At 42.6% G+C, this 15400-nt stretch overlaps 1 long non-coding RNA gene across 1 annotated transcript; it reads left to right on the top strand.

The window, feature by feature from the left end:
- The first annotated feature begins 3937 nt into the window (after nt 1-3937).
- LOC118662623 lies at nt 3938-10897 on the top strand. The gene is made up of 2 exons (XR_004969812.1): nt 3938-6285; nt 9632-10897. It is a non-coding gene; the product is annotated as an uncharacterized LOC118662623 (long non-coding RNA).
- Nucleotides 10898-15400: the final 4503 nt, after the last annotated feature.

Below are 15400 nucleotides of genomic sequence, written 5' to 3'. Positions count from 1 at the left end.
TCCTGGGGGCCGCTGTGCATGGCACCTCATTGGCAGACCATAGAGTAAGCATGACTCTCAGGGGGAATGCTGCTGTAAAGAAACCCATTAGTCATTACTGAACACTGTTCTGCAAGCTGGTTTAACCATAAAACCCTTTGAAAAACATACGATGCAGTTTGAAAGATGTCCCAGCCTGAGCATCAACCTATGAACCAAGAGATCACGGTTGGATTCCCGGTCAGGGCACAGGCCTGAGTTGTGGGCTCGATTCCCAGTGTGGGGCATGCAGGAGGCAGCCAATCGATCGGTGATTCTCTCTCATCATTGATGCTTCTATCTGTCCTTCTCTATTCCTCTCTGAAATCAGTAAAAATATATTAAAAAAAATAAAGATATCCCAAATGTGAGATTTTAGACATAGAATCTAGACTTTGCTTTGAGAGCAATCTGGAGCTCAGACCCTGTCCTAGTTTGCTTGTAAGAACCAGGCAGGCAGGCTGGCTTAATTTGGGCCAACATAGCAGCTTTCCCCATGCCTGCCTCTAAGCTATGCCCGAACTGGGTTTCCCCCTGTCCAGAACTGTGTCCCGTGCTTTGTACCCAATCCAAGTCATTCCCACACCACCTCTTCTGGGAAGTCCTCGCCAGCCTCCCTCCCATGCTTCCTACCATGTGTTGGACACTCTTCTAAGCATGTCATAGCATCACAACAGTCCTACAGGCAAGCTCTGTTTGCATCCCTATTTTATAGATGAGGGACTTGAGATGCAAAGGTGCTGAGTGACTTGTCCAAGGCCATGAAGCTAAAAGACGTCCCAGTTATCATTGCCAATTAATGCTATTTGAAAATATGAAATGGGAGTCCGGTAGGTACCTTCTAACAGATAGATGGTGTTAATATGTGCTTTAAATCAGAGGGAATTTCTCTCTCTCTCTCTCTTTTCTCCCAACATTCTAGAACTTTATTAAGACTCTACACATTCAAAATTCGTTCAGAATAATTCAAATGGAATTTTAAAGTTTACTTTGGCTTAGCATGGTGTCTGTTAGGTTCTTCCTCTGAGAGAGAGTACACATTTACCAGTAAACAAGAATGCAGGGAAAATTTTAAAGCACTTTGTCGTACACTTTGTAGCACTAGCTTCTATATATGCACAATATACTACAGTTAATTCATTCTTACACATTAATTACAAAGAGCATTTTCAGAACTGTGTCAGTCAGGGTTCAGCCAGGAAAGTGGAAACAGCAGGAGATAAATATTAAGGGATTTATTGCAAGAAATTGTCTAATCGAATCTGAAGTCCCTGGGGTGGCCTGGGACTCTGGAACGGGCTGAAGCTCCTGTCCCCGGCCAGAATTTATCTTCAGGGAGGCCTCAGTTCTGCTCCTAACATCTTTCAACAGACTGAACCAGACTCACCCAGAGTGAGCAGGATCACCTCCCCCAACTAAACTCAACTGATCGTGGACTTGATTCCCCATGTACGAATTACCTTCATAGCATCACCCAGATGAGTGTGTGATTGAACCCTGGGGCTGTAGCCCCACCAAGTTCACACAAGAACTAGAACTATAACAAGAACATTTACTAATCATCATGTTATTAATCTCTTATGTTTCTATTTGTATATAAAAAGAAAAATGTTATTTGTTTAGAAATATTCCATTTAATACATGTTTTAATCATTTCAATGGGCTTTCCTTCAATTGGTCTGAAACCATGTGACACCATACATTGGTATTTCCTTGCTTCTCTGTCGTCTTCTGATCCCTTCCTGTTTACACTTGCCTCTTTCTCCCTTTGTGGTCCTGGTGTGTGTGTTGATAGCTTCTATTAACCATGAGCCTCAGCCACCTTTTCTGAAAAAGCATGGTTATAGTACTGACCTCCTAAGCTCATTGGAGGATTTACTGACCAGTGTCTGGCTCACAATAAGCAATATACTCTCGTAGTTGCTGACACTGTTATTGCCCTCTGGTTAATTTCCTTTGGCTGAGAACATGCCCCCGAGTGACAGGTACCCTGCAGGAGCCATCTGGAAGTTCTGGTGTCACATTTAGAAGAATGAAAAAGTTGGCATTTATCACTTGGTTCCAGACCCCCAATTTTATCCTTTTCTTTTTTAAATTTAATTTATTTTATTATTTATCTATTTATTTTTAAAATATATTTTTATTGATTTCAGAGAGGAAGGGAGAGGGAGAGAGAGAGAGAGAAACATCAATGATAAGAGAGAATCATTGATAGGCTGCCTCCTACATGCCCCCTATTGGGGATTGAGCGCACAACCCAGGCATGTGCCCTTGACTGGAACCAGGGACCCTTCAGTCCTCAGGCTGATGCTCTATCTACTGAGCTGAACCAGCTAGGGCTCCTTTTATTTTAAAATTTTATTCCAGTTTTTTTTTTAAAAAATATATTTTATTGATTTTTTACAGAGAGGAAGGGAGAGAGATAGAGAGTTAGAAACATCGATGAGAGAGAAACATTGATCAGCTGCCTCCTGCACATCCCCTACTGGGGATATGCCCGCAACCCAGGTACATGCCCTTGACCGGAATTGAACCCGGGACCTTTCAGTCCGCAGGCCGATGCTCTATCCACTGAGCCAAACTGGTTTCGGCTTTATTCCAGTTTTATTGAGATATAGCATTGTGTTCATTTTATTTTTATTTATTTATTTTAAATACTAGAGGCCCAGTGCACAAAAATTTGTGCACTGGGGGGTGGGGGGAGGGTCCCTCAGCCCAGCCTGTGCCCTCTCACAGTCTGGGACCCCTCGGGGGATGACCATCTGCTGGCTGAGGCCTGCTCCTCGGGGCATTGAGCCTAAGCTGGTAATCAGACATACCTCTGGCAGCCTGGCAGCCCTCAGGGGATGTCCACTTGCCAGCGGGAAGCAGACCTAAGCTGCAGTCGGACATCCTTAGCCCTGCTGAGGAGGCAGGAGAGGCTCCCACCACCACTGCTGTACTGGCAGCCATCAGCCTGACTTGTGGCTGAGCAGAGCTCCTCCATGTGGGAGCTCACTGACCACCAGAGGGCAGCTCCTGCATTGAGCGTCTACCCCCTGGTGGTCAGTGTGTGTCATAGTGACTAGTCATTCCCAGTCTTTCTGCTGTTAGGGTCAGTTTGCGTATTACCCTTTTACTATATAGGATAGAGGCCTGGTGCACGGGTGGGGGCCGGCTGGTTTACCCTGAATGGTGTCCTAGATTAGGGTGGTGGTCCTGCTTGGGTGCCTAGCCAGCCTGGGTGAGGGGCTGATGGCTGTTTTCAGGCTGCCCACACCCCCTTTAGGGTGGGGGTCCCCACTGGGGTGCCTGGCCAGCCTGGATGAGGGGCTGATGGCTGTTTTCAGGCTGCCCGCACCCCCTTCAGAGTGGGTGTTCCCACTGGGGTGCCTGGCCAGCCTGGATGAGGGGCTGATGGCTGTTTTCAGGCTGCCCTCACCCCCTTCAGGGTGGGGGTCCCCACTGGGGTGCCAAGCCTGCAACTGAAGCTCCCAGTCTCTCCTTTTTTTCTTATTCTGGGATTTATTTAGCTTCTGTAATTGAAACTTTGTTGCGGCTCCAGTTCCAAGGCCGGCTGGCTGAAAGCAGGTATCTGGGGTTTGTTTAGCTTCTATGATTGCAACATTGTTGCTTAGAGTGCAGCTCAGAGCTGGGCCACGGCAGGCGCAGAACCTTGGCTTCCTCCATCATTAGAGCAAGCAAGCCTCATGTTCGCTTCAGCTGCCTGGCTGCCGGCCGCCATCTTTGTTGGCAGTTAATTTGCATATCACCCTGATTAGCCAATGGGAAGTGTAGCGGAGGTATGGTTAATTACCATGTTTGTCTATTACTAGATAGGATATTTTTATTGATTTCAGAGAGGAAGGGAGAAGGGGAGAGAGACAGAAACATCAATGCTGAGAGAGAATCATTGATTGGCTGCTTCCTGCACGCCCCCAACTGGGGATGGAGCCCACAACCCGGGCATGTGCCCTGACCTGACTGGGAATCACACGGTCACCTCCTGGTTCCTAGGTCACCACTCAAGCACTGAGCCACACCAGCCGGCAACACTGTGCTCATTTTAAATGGACAACATCGGGATTTGTTATCTTGTGAAATGATCATTTTCAAAGACCTGTTTTCCATCACCACCTTTCCAGGGCCGTCTGCCAGGCTGGCTTTCCACAATTCCCTGTGACTTTGCTGCCAGGCCAGTGGATGGCCTTTCACAGGGAGGAGCCTTCAACTAGAGGCGAGGCGGTCACACTGCTCATGAACACCGAGTGTGCTCCAAGACCTTTCGGGGCTAGAAGCCAGTTTTCTAGGCGGCTGCCCTCGGATGCCAACAAGTGTGTTTTCTTATCCTAATTGTGGAGGAAGACACCCAGAGGAGGGAAGAGGTTTGCCCAGCTTCCGCTCCGGAATCCGTGATGAGGTGTCCTGATGCCCAGGCCCTCATCTGCTGGTCTCTGGACACATATGGTCACTATACTCACTTGTTTTGCCCGAAGGGCTCCAACACCAGCGAGGTGAGGTGCTTGGGAAAATCTCTGATTTTCTTCTTTAATTCTTTCTCTCTGGTGCTCCTGGCAGTGACAGGAAAACAAATTCATTTGCCAGCATCGATATTTTCTTCATTTGCTTTGACAAGAGGACAGTAAACTGTCTCCTGGGGAAGAGCTGACAGTTGCTGCCTGTAAACCCGAGACAAAGGTGTCACCAGGGTAACCTCCTTGCAGAGGGGCCTGAGCTGCTGTGAGGCGTGGGGAGGAGGAGTGGCGAGCGGCGGGGAGGATGTTTTCTTTACACGCTGGCCATGGCCATCTGGTAGCGACTGCCTGCCATTGTCCCACCCACAGGAAAATTATGTCTTATGTTAGGAAGTATCAGTGAAGAACTCCCATTTCAGCGTGATGTCGGTGCACACGTACTTTGTCTGTGACCTTTCCCCCAGCTCACCTGTGTGCCTCACCTGTGCGACTGTGGAGTCCTCCGAGGGGACAGGTCTTGCCCCATGTGCATCTCCCTTCCTGGAAGAGAGCTCAGGACGTAACAGGTGCTCAGCAGATGCTGGTTCCATAAGCGAATTAATGGATGTTCTGAAGGTTTCATAGGTGGCCCAAAGGGATAGATAGTTTCTTAGGACCCAAAACTAATAGGAACAAGAATTCAGAAGTGGTTGTCTCAGGTGAAATGTCCAATAATGTGGGACATTTCTAACTTCCATGAAAGAATTCTGATGTGGTCCATGTACCTCGGAATAATATCTATGTTATACTAGTAAGAGGAAGCCACTTCTCTTTTGGCGAGTGGGATTGTATGGACTTTGGTACCATTACAGCAGAATGGTTTATATATTGGGAGAATATATACCCCTGCTTTTCCTTTAAAGGGTGTTACTTAGGCTAATGAAAATCTCAGTCTAGTACAGTGGTTCTCAACCTGTGGGTAGCGACCCCTTTGGTGGTTGAACGACCCTTTCACAGGGGTCGCCTAAGACCATCTTGCATATCAGATATTTAAATTATGATTCATAACAGTAGCAACATTACAGTTATGAAGTAGCAACGAAAATAATTTTATGGTTGGGTCACAACATGAGGAACTGTATTTAAAGGGCCAGAAGGTTGAGAACCACTGGTCTAGTAGGTAGGACTAAGAATGGGGATTCAGTATTGAGTAAATGTTGAGAAAAGAGTTGAGGGAAGGTGCCATGAGGAATAATTGTGAGGTTGAATCAATCAAAGCTACTCTGTTTAATTCCAATCTGAACAATCAATGTGTTAAGTCATCTCAACAATTTATTCAAATCAATACTCATACAAATAAGGTTGAGTTCACATACGTAGACCGGTTCCATTCAGGGGGTTTCATATATGCGCTATGGTCAGAGTTGGGCAGATAGAGGAGATATTTTGCCTTCCTCAGCACCTTTATCTTGAACAGGACTGCAGGTATGTGGCTGATGTCCAAATGTCAAAGTGAAACTCTCTTGCCTGTGGCCATTTAGTTCCTAAATTGTAAGAGAAACTGTTATTTTTTTTTTTATTGATGCTTAAAACAGCCCTGACAGCTTAAATACTCAATAAGCCTTATCTAGTATCAACTGTGCATGTGTTCACGTCATTGGCTAAACTAATATTTACTGCTCACTTCTCTTAGCACGGCACCTGTATTGACTTATTTCATTCTTGAAACACTGTGAAGAAGTTATTGTCATTCTCTCATTTTAAGATAAGGAAGTGGAAGCGCGCGAGGGCGGTTGATCACACACCTCCTGAGTGACCAAGCCAGAGTGCCCAGGTAATCGACCCTGTATCTACACTTCACTGCTGAGCTCTGCAGCCTGGGATTCACATTAGGGCCCCTGGTTAGAGTCCACATCTGTCGTATCTAAATATGTTCTTTCAGGGAAATTATGGAAGGAAGTCAGTGTTAGATAACATTCGGATATTGACAGGATATCATCCACAAGCACAGAATTGGGGCATGCTGGTCTTACTTCAGCTTTTGAAACCTACCTACATTTCAAAATGTGGAGTGGCTTCTGAAACAAACCTCTAAAACCAGAGAAGTGGGATTTGCTTCACTTTGGGGACAAATGAACCTCGATGATACTGAGGGTTGGGGACCCAGGCTGTCCCAGATCCCCGGCTGCAGCCTAACTTTCTCCCTCCCTTGACTTACAGTGAAATGCTTGCCTCTAGTTGGGATGCAAGCATTTTGGAGTCTTTTGATATTTGTTCAAATTCAGCCAGATACCACAATACTCTTTTATTTGTTTTAACACTGGGTTGTGTTCCAAATGAGAAGGCTCAGTGTGTTTTTGTTTTCGCTTTTTTTATTTGCATTTCTGTCACCCAACACTATTTAGATGAATAAATGTGGAATAAAGAGATGAGAGACTATGAAATCTAGAAAAAAGCGTGGATGTATTAATGATGCCCAAGTTAACAAACTGGGCACCCAGAGAGTCCCTCCTGTGTTCTCATGGGTCTCTGTCATGTTCTCACAGTGCAGACCCTGCATAGCAATTTTTTTTTTGTCTTGAAAAACAGTAAACCAAGGGTGTTAAATAATAGTGATGAATATAAATATAAGAACAGCTTCTAAAATAAGGGTTGGGGAATACTATGTTGGGTGAGAGTTCTGGCAAATCCAGATATCAGGCCACAAGAATTCTTTATCAATTTAGAAATGCAGTCCTGCCAGCTCTCTTTGTTGAGGAGGGTCCCACAGCAACACCCGAGTAGATCTAAAGATGCAAAGGACACCTAATGCAAGAGGAAGAATCATCTTAAGAATGTCCATCACTCAAAACCAATCAGCAGTCTCACCACCTGCTATCAAATGATCTCACGGCAGCTTTCTCAGAATGCCCCATGCAGGGGCAGTGTAGGCCTTTAATAATGCCGTGACTATGAGACTGAAGAAGAGTCAAGTTCAGAGATTTCCCTAAGAGTGAAGGTTTCTCCCACAGAGTCTCATTGTCAAGGTTGCTGACATCATTGCATATTCAACAAGAGTCCACTAATCATAGACATGCTTGCACATGGGTGGCTGACAATAGTATAAAAACATGTTCGCCCTTGATAGAAACCAAAGACTGGCAAATGAAAATGGAAAGGAATTTTCCATTTGGCAGAGATGATAAAAGAAAGACAATGGTCGCTGTCTGTGAGGGCATCAGGAAATGTTGGCTCAAACCCACGTGGAGGAAATGTACACTGCTATGAAACTCATTCATTGCTTTTTCAGAAATCTATATATATATATATAAGCCTAAGCGACTGTTACAACAGAACAACCAGAATGACCGGTTGCTATGATGTGCACTGACCACCAGGGGGCAGGCATTCAATGCAGGAGCTGCCCCCAGCCCGCAGGCCCCAATCGCCGATGGAGCCTGTCAGCCAACCTCCCGGTCCTTCCCCCATGGCTGGTAGGCCCCGATTGCCCAATTGAGGCCGGGCCTCTGGGCTGGGAGGGGAACTGGGGGTAGGTCTCGGTGGACGTGGGCAGCAAGGGAAGGAGGAGGGGTGGAGGTGGAGAGGCAGGGAACCGGGCAGTGGTGGCATGCGGGTGGCTAGGGAAGGAGGAAGCAGGGAACCCGATCTGCCCTGATCACCAGCCAGGCCAAGGAACCCCACCTGTGCATGAATTTTGTGCACCGGGCCTCTAGTATTAATATAAAAATATATTTCATTGTTCAGGAACTACAAATGATAGCAACTTAAATATCTTCATGGTAGGAAAATGGTACAATGATTTATGGCATATCCATATAATAAAATACACTGTATCAATTAAAAAGGAACGCACAAAAAGAATATTTAAGGACTAGAAGGATACTTGGAATATATTTATGGAAGGCAGGATAGTGTTCCCTCCCCGAAAGGTGTCCACATCTGTTCCTGGAAACTGTGAATATGTTCTGTTGCATGGTAAAGGGGGAATTAAGGTTAAAGGTGGAACTGAGGTTGCTAGTGAGTTGACCATGAGATGGGAGATTATCCTGGCTATCTGAATGGAACCAATGGAATCACAGGTTCTTATGCACGAAAGAGAGAGGCAGGAGAGTCCAAATGTGGTGATGCGATATAAGAAAGACTCGGGTGACCATTGCTGGTGTTGAAGATGGAAGGGCGGTCAAGATCCAAGGGGGTGTAGCAGCTTCCAGAAGCTGGAAAAGGCAAGAAAATGGATTTTCTCCTAGAGCTTCCAGAGAGGAACATGACATACTGAGCGATGTCAGGCCAGTGAGATCCATTTCTGACTTTTGACCTCCAGAACTGCTAACATAATACATTTGTGCTGTTTGAAGTCATCAAATGTATGCTAATTTGTTTCAGCAACAATAAGAAATCAAAACAACATTCACGTGAAAAACGTCTAGCTTTGTAACCTGTACTTTCATTCGCCTTTGGTATTTGGAGAGCATGTCGTCTTTATTGGAGCAGTAGCGTTGTTAATAAGAAAAAAACATCTAATGTGAACACATGGCAGGAAGGAAAGGCTGTACATTTCAGGGGGTGAGTTAGGTAGGCGAGGAAGAGCTGACTGCTGTCTTGAAGAAGGCTGAACATGGTAATGAGTTATATGAAAGATATTTAATAGCAGCTTGTGGGCAAGGCCGGGCGAGGACTTGTCAAGTACTGCGACAGAGCCAAGGGAGAGAACATCTTTGTGTTGCTCAATTTTTAAGAATTATAAAATATGTCACAATTATAGAAAATTACAGAGAAAAACACCACCGACATGTGCACTTACCACTCATCTCTCTCATAGCTCATCCTCTGGCGATATTTGCTGCAGATGGATTAACATGAGGATGCCTTGCAGATATATTTGATCCCCCTCTGTGAGGTCTTCCTCTCCTGCATCCCCCCCCCCCCCCACTCCATTCCAGAGAAGGGTGTGGCTTTCATCATTCCCAGGCATGATTTTTTTTTTTTTTTTAAAGTCACGTTCCCACTTTGGCACTTATCTCTGAATTACTGATAATATCTGATAAGGTTGAATGGTGGACCCCAAAGAGATGTCTACCTCCTAACTCCCAGACCTGTGAATGCGACCTTACTTGGGAAAAGGGTCTTTGTGGATATAATTACGTTGCAGCTCTAGCTGAGATGATTCTGGGTTTATCCAGCAGGTCCCAAATTTCATGGCAAGTGTCTTAAGAGGGACAAGAGCGGCTATGTGCAGATGGAGTCAGATATTGAAGTGATGCAGTTACAAGCCAAGGAACTGCTGGAGCCACCAGAAGCTGGAAGGAGCCAAGAAGGGTTGTTCCCTAGAGCCTTTGGAGAGAGCACCTTGATTTCAGACTTCTGGCCTCCAGGACTGTGAGAGAGTGTTTGTTGTAAGCCACCCAGTGTGTGCTGATTTGTTATGGCAGCCCCAGGAAACTGATACAGTGTTGTTTTGCATCTTTCAAGCTTCTATGATAGTAACTTGGTGTACAAAACATCCTACAATCCGCTTTTTCTCCCTGTTTGACATCTATTCAGGATGCTATGCGCATTTTAATTTTATTCATTTTCTTTGCTCTGTAGAGTTCCACTGTATGACTTACTATCTAGCTGTGTGATATTGGCCTGACTTCTCCTGTGTCTCAATCCCCTCACCTAGAAAATGGAAAAAAGTTGTCACCATAAAGAGTGGAGTTACCAAAAATCAGAAAAGCCTACCTACTTCATGGGGTTGTTTTGAGAAATAAATGTGGTCATATTTGTAAAGTCTTTCCAGTAGAATACCTTGTAAACATAGGAATTGCTCACATGTTAATTAAAGAATACATTTATTCGTTCAATTGCTGAAGGACTTGTAGGACAATTCAACTTTGTCATTGTTCTCAACGAAGGGGCTTTGACTATTCCTGTACGTGGCTCTTGGTTCACAGGTGGAAGAGTTTCTCAGTGGTCCATACCTAGACATGGAATTGTTGAGTCTTGGGTAGGCACACCTTTCATTTTTCTGGATCTTGCCCAATTCTCCTTTAGAGTATTTGTAACAATTTAGCTTCCCACCAGCTATAAATGAACTCGTTTTTCCATGTCTTTGTCAACTCTTGTTATTATCAGAGTGTAAAATTTTTGCTTGTGAAATTGTTTAATTTCATTCAATGATTTACTTTTTGTTTACTTGTTACTTTTCAGATTACTAGTAAGATTGAGCATCTTGTGACATGTTTGCTGACTATTTCTGCTGCTTCTGTGAACTGCATGTTCATGTCCTCTGTCTCTCTTTCTATCAGGTAGTTTACCTTTTTGAAAATGTATTTATCACTTTCTGTGGATGCTGGATGCTTGCACTTTCTTTGTATGAAGTATTGCAAGTATTGTTTACCAGTTTGTGTCTTATCTCTTCACTTTGTTTATGGTGTCTTTTGTTTAATAAAACTTAAAAATGTCAAGTAGTCAAATATACCTATCTTTTTCTTTATGATATGTTCTTTTAAATGACTCTTGTTTAGGAAAACCTTTCCTAACCTAAAGTGGTACAATCTTGTTTTTATATTTCTCTTAAATGTTTAATGGATTTGATTTTTATGCCTAGGTTTTTATTTTTATTTTTTTTTAATTTTTAAAAAAATATATTTTATCGATTTTTTACAGAGAGGAAGGGAGAGAGATACAGAGTTAGAAACATCGATGAGAGAGAAACATCGATCAGCTGCCTCCTGCACATCTCCTACTGGGGATGTGCCCGCAACCCAGGTACATGCCCTTGGCCGGAATCGAACCTGGGACCCTTCAGTCCACAGACTGACGCTCTATCCACTGAGTCAAACCGGTTTTGGCCATTCCTAGGTTTTTAATAGACTTTGGGTTATTCCTGTATATGATGAAAGTGAGGAATATAATATTTTCCATGTTGATGACCAATCGTCTCATATGTATTGAAAAGACCAGGGTGCCTCTGGGCTCTCCGGGGCACTGGTCTGCTTCCCTAATCTTGCAACCAGATCCATTCCTCTAATTGACTATGGTCTTGTAATAGGAATTACTGGACAGGCGAGTTCTCATTCTCCTCTCAGCTTGTCTTCTTCAGAAGTGCCTCTGCTATTATTGGCTTCTATATGAATCTGAGACTATATGTGTCTACTTATAAGAAAAACCCCTGTTGATTTTTAAATGGAATTTCCTTTTTAAGGTAAATTTCAATATATTTATGAATCTTTCCATCTATTCAAAATGTTTTTGTGTCCTTCAATGATGTTCATCATCTTCTCCATAAAGACCTTGCCCATATTTTAAAATATTTATTTCTTTGCATCTTGTCATTTATGCTACTACTTTTTTGGCCTCACTTTTATTTTATATTAAATTCTGTACAAGGTCCTTGTTTGTTTATTCCAAAGCTATTGCTGAATTCTTTAATGGTTTTGTTTGCATTTTGTTTAGCTTTTAACAATTGTTTTATTTTTTCCATCACCATTTATCCTCTCTATGCTCTCTTCCACCTCCAACCATCCCCTCCAACCCCCAACCATGTTGCTTGCATTTTTAATGGTGACACATTTTCTACAAATTAGGAATTTTGTAGAAATGTTACCTCTATGATTCTGCCAATACTCATCTCCCCCTTCATTGTCTATAGCAGAGCATGTATTTTTTATTTTTGTATTTTTCACCAAGAGGTGTCATGAGTGTGTGTCTGACCTCTTCAGTTACAGAGTAATTAAAGACATGTTTTTTCCCTCCTGTTGGCACTGAATTGAACACACACACACACACACACACACACACGTGCATGCACACACATGTATGTCAGGGAGGAAGCATGTAATATATATATATTCCACCCCCTCCTCAGTTTCTCTAACTGCTTTTGAATGAGGAAGATCCAAATTCATTTTTGCATGAAATATATATTTTTAACAAGTTGGTATTTTATGGTGTGCTGTAACCATCTGTCACTAGGTCTAAAAATCAGATATATCAAAACTAACTTTTTTTTAAAGAAAAAAATGAAATTTCTTTAGGACCTTTATATCCCCAAAGGGATTTAGGGTAATCTTGCTTTGAGGCAACACTGACCTCCTGTGGCCAGAGAGTCTCAAAAAATTATTCTTTTCCTTTTTACTAAAGAGTTTTCTTTCTAATAATTTATCTGTCATACAAATGGTTATTTTCAGTCCACAAAATTTACTTTTACTTAACGACGTGGATATAGTTAACCTGTAACTCTCTGTCACCAAGGCCACATGTAAGAAAGAGCCCTCTGCTCCTTGCTGAATGTGTGGTAACCCTCGGGGCGTGTGGGAGCCTCACAGAGCAGGAGGTGCCACATTTGCCCTCTGGGCCTCTGAGTCTGTGGCTCTTTCCTGCATTTATTGCACTTCCCCTTTTCCTTTCATTTCTGTCAATGAATCCATTTTATTAACTGAGTCTCAGGGAGGCCTTGGAGTCAGCTATTCCTTATTTACTGATACCTCCTTATTCTTCTCACATCAATTTACTTTCCAACATAACTGTGTCCCATTCTCTTCCCCATTCACCACCATTATCTTCAGCTTCTTTGAAGATGACAGTATTCCCAGGTGTCTTCTCTGGTTTCACTCCTCTCTTTTTTTAAATTGAGGTATGATTGACATATGACATTACATCAGTTGCAGGTGTACAACATATTGATTCAGTATTTGAATATATTGTGAAATGATCACCACAATAAATCTAGTTAAGATGCATCACTACATAGTTATGGAATTTTTATTCTTGTGTTGAGAAATCTGAAGATCTACTCTGTCAGCAACTTTCCAGCACACAATAGGGTATTGTTACCAGTACAAAAAGGAAGCCGCAGGTATTAGCAGGATGAGACAGGCTTGGATGGGAGAACTCCTAGCACTCTACATCACAGCACAGAGGAAGTTGGTTGACAGCTATAGACAAAGCCATTTTTGCGTGTAAGCAATGGGAAGGGTGTTCCCACTGACAAAAAACGGAGCCATGGTAGAAGTACCCGGAGGGAATGAATAATTATTTAGCTTTCTAACCCCATGCTCACTGCCACCCCTTTAATTTTATTTAATTGATGCTTTGTCCACTGAAGTTCAGAACAGCAGTGGGGAGGGGGAAATGAAGTATCTAAAAAAGCTGAATTTCAGTTGATTTGGGGATAGTACGTTAGGTTAACAAGATCAAATGAAACAATTTTTGTGGCATGTTCTGAAAATGATTCTTGAAACATAATCTAAAATGTCACAGATTTTACTAATCAAATACATGCTTTTATTAAAAAGACACAGGACTAGCCCTGGGAGAGAAGCTATGCTGTCACTCATGGGAAAGTTTTGCAGCAAAATAATAAAACTGCTGGTAATAGTCAGGCGTCAAGTTTCAGTTTTTCTTCCAAGATTGTGGCATTCATTCTGAGCCCAGCAGAGCCTAACTCTGAATTTCAGGACTCAATTTTAGACACTCAGGAGTTAGGGCTTTTTTGTTTGTTTGCTTTTGTTGTTCACTTGGCCCTTGAGAATGCAATGTAAAAGACAGCACTTTGAACTGGAATGATAGGAAGAGTAGTTGGGAGGCTAGATGGCAGGTGGTGGTGGGAAGCATAAAAGACTCCCCGCCCCTCCGCCCACCTAAGGGTACTCAGCTTTGAGATGTTTTATAAGCAGGTTGTTTCCCAAAGAGAATGAATTGTAAATATATCTCCAGTTTAATGCTCTGTTGAAAAGAAGCAAAGACTGTCACTAGGAAATAAGATAAGGGAAGTAAGGGCCTGCTACTCCCTTGTGTTTGCCTTTCGATACCGGTTTTTATGTTTGTCGCTCTATTTCTGGATATATGTTTTTGAATACATTCCTATTTTAAAACCTCTCCCCTTCTTTTGTGAATTGTTCGAGTTTATCTCCATCTTCCAGTAGGGTGGAAATAGGGAAATTATTTAGTTGTGTTTTATCCCTGTGGTTAAGGAAGGGCTCTGGTTGGTTTATCAGCAGCGCCCCCTTGTGGCATTTATACGCATTTCTTAATTCTAAATAGTGGGGAAAATGTCAAGGACAAGGAGAGGCTAAATTTGATTTATAAACATTATTTTATTTTTTCAGGCTGTTAATTTTTCTTTTCTCTTGCTGTATATGTTAGTTCAGCCTAAAATTCGTTCTTATGGCATGGGTAACTGGTCTACTGATATTAAATTTAGGAGTGAGCCTAAGTGAAGACATTTTGATCACAGTGACCAATAAGTCAGTGACAAAAAGCCCTGTTAGATTCTTGCTCTTGACTTGTTTTTTAACACTTGAATACTTTAATTTTAAAATATACTTTTCTCAAGATTAAAGTTTTTTTTGTTATTGTTATTTCATGGTATCATATTCCTTTTATCTTTATTTGAATTTAGGATATAAATTCTCAAAACTTTTTCATTAACTACTAAAATATATATCTTGTGCAACACCTTATAAGCTCATATTCAAATTCTGTGTGAAATTATTTGGAAATTGAATAAAAATTTCATATGTGAGAGGTATAGACTCAGCAAATTAGGGCTAACATAGACTTTAACTTTTTAAAAGAAAAAGTCTCCATGATTCAAATTATAGGATTAAAACTCAGAATTAATGCATTTCACATGAGCTGAATATCTTGCTATGAGCTTTGCTCTAATTCTAGAGTTAAAACCAATGTTAAAATTGCTTCTTTTATTGTTGTTGACTCTATTACAGATGTCCCCCAGTCCCCCTGCCGCCCCCCCCCCCCCCAACCTGGCCTGCACTCTGCCACCTCTACCCAGCCCCCACTCCTCTCTCTGGCCTTCACCACACTGTTGTCTGTGTCCATGGGTTATGCATATGTGTTATTTGGCTAATCTCTTCACCTTCATTCATTCAGCCCTCCCCCACCCATCCCTTTTGACATTTGTCAGTCTGTTTCCATGCCCCTTGACAACTTTTTGTTGTTGTTTG

The sequence above is a fragment of the Myotis myotis genome, unplaced genomic scaffold, assembly GCF_014108235.1.
Source record: "Myotis myotis isolate mMyoMyo1 unplaced genomic scaffold, mMyoMyo1.p scaffold_m19_p_9, whole genome shotgun sequence".
NCBI lineage: Eukaryota > Metazoa > Chordata > Mammalia > Chiroptera > Vespertilionidae > Myotis > Myotis myotis.
This window is presented reverse-complemented; position numbering and strand designations above follow the sequence as displayed.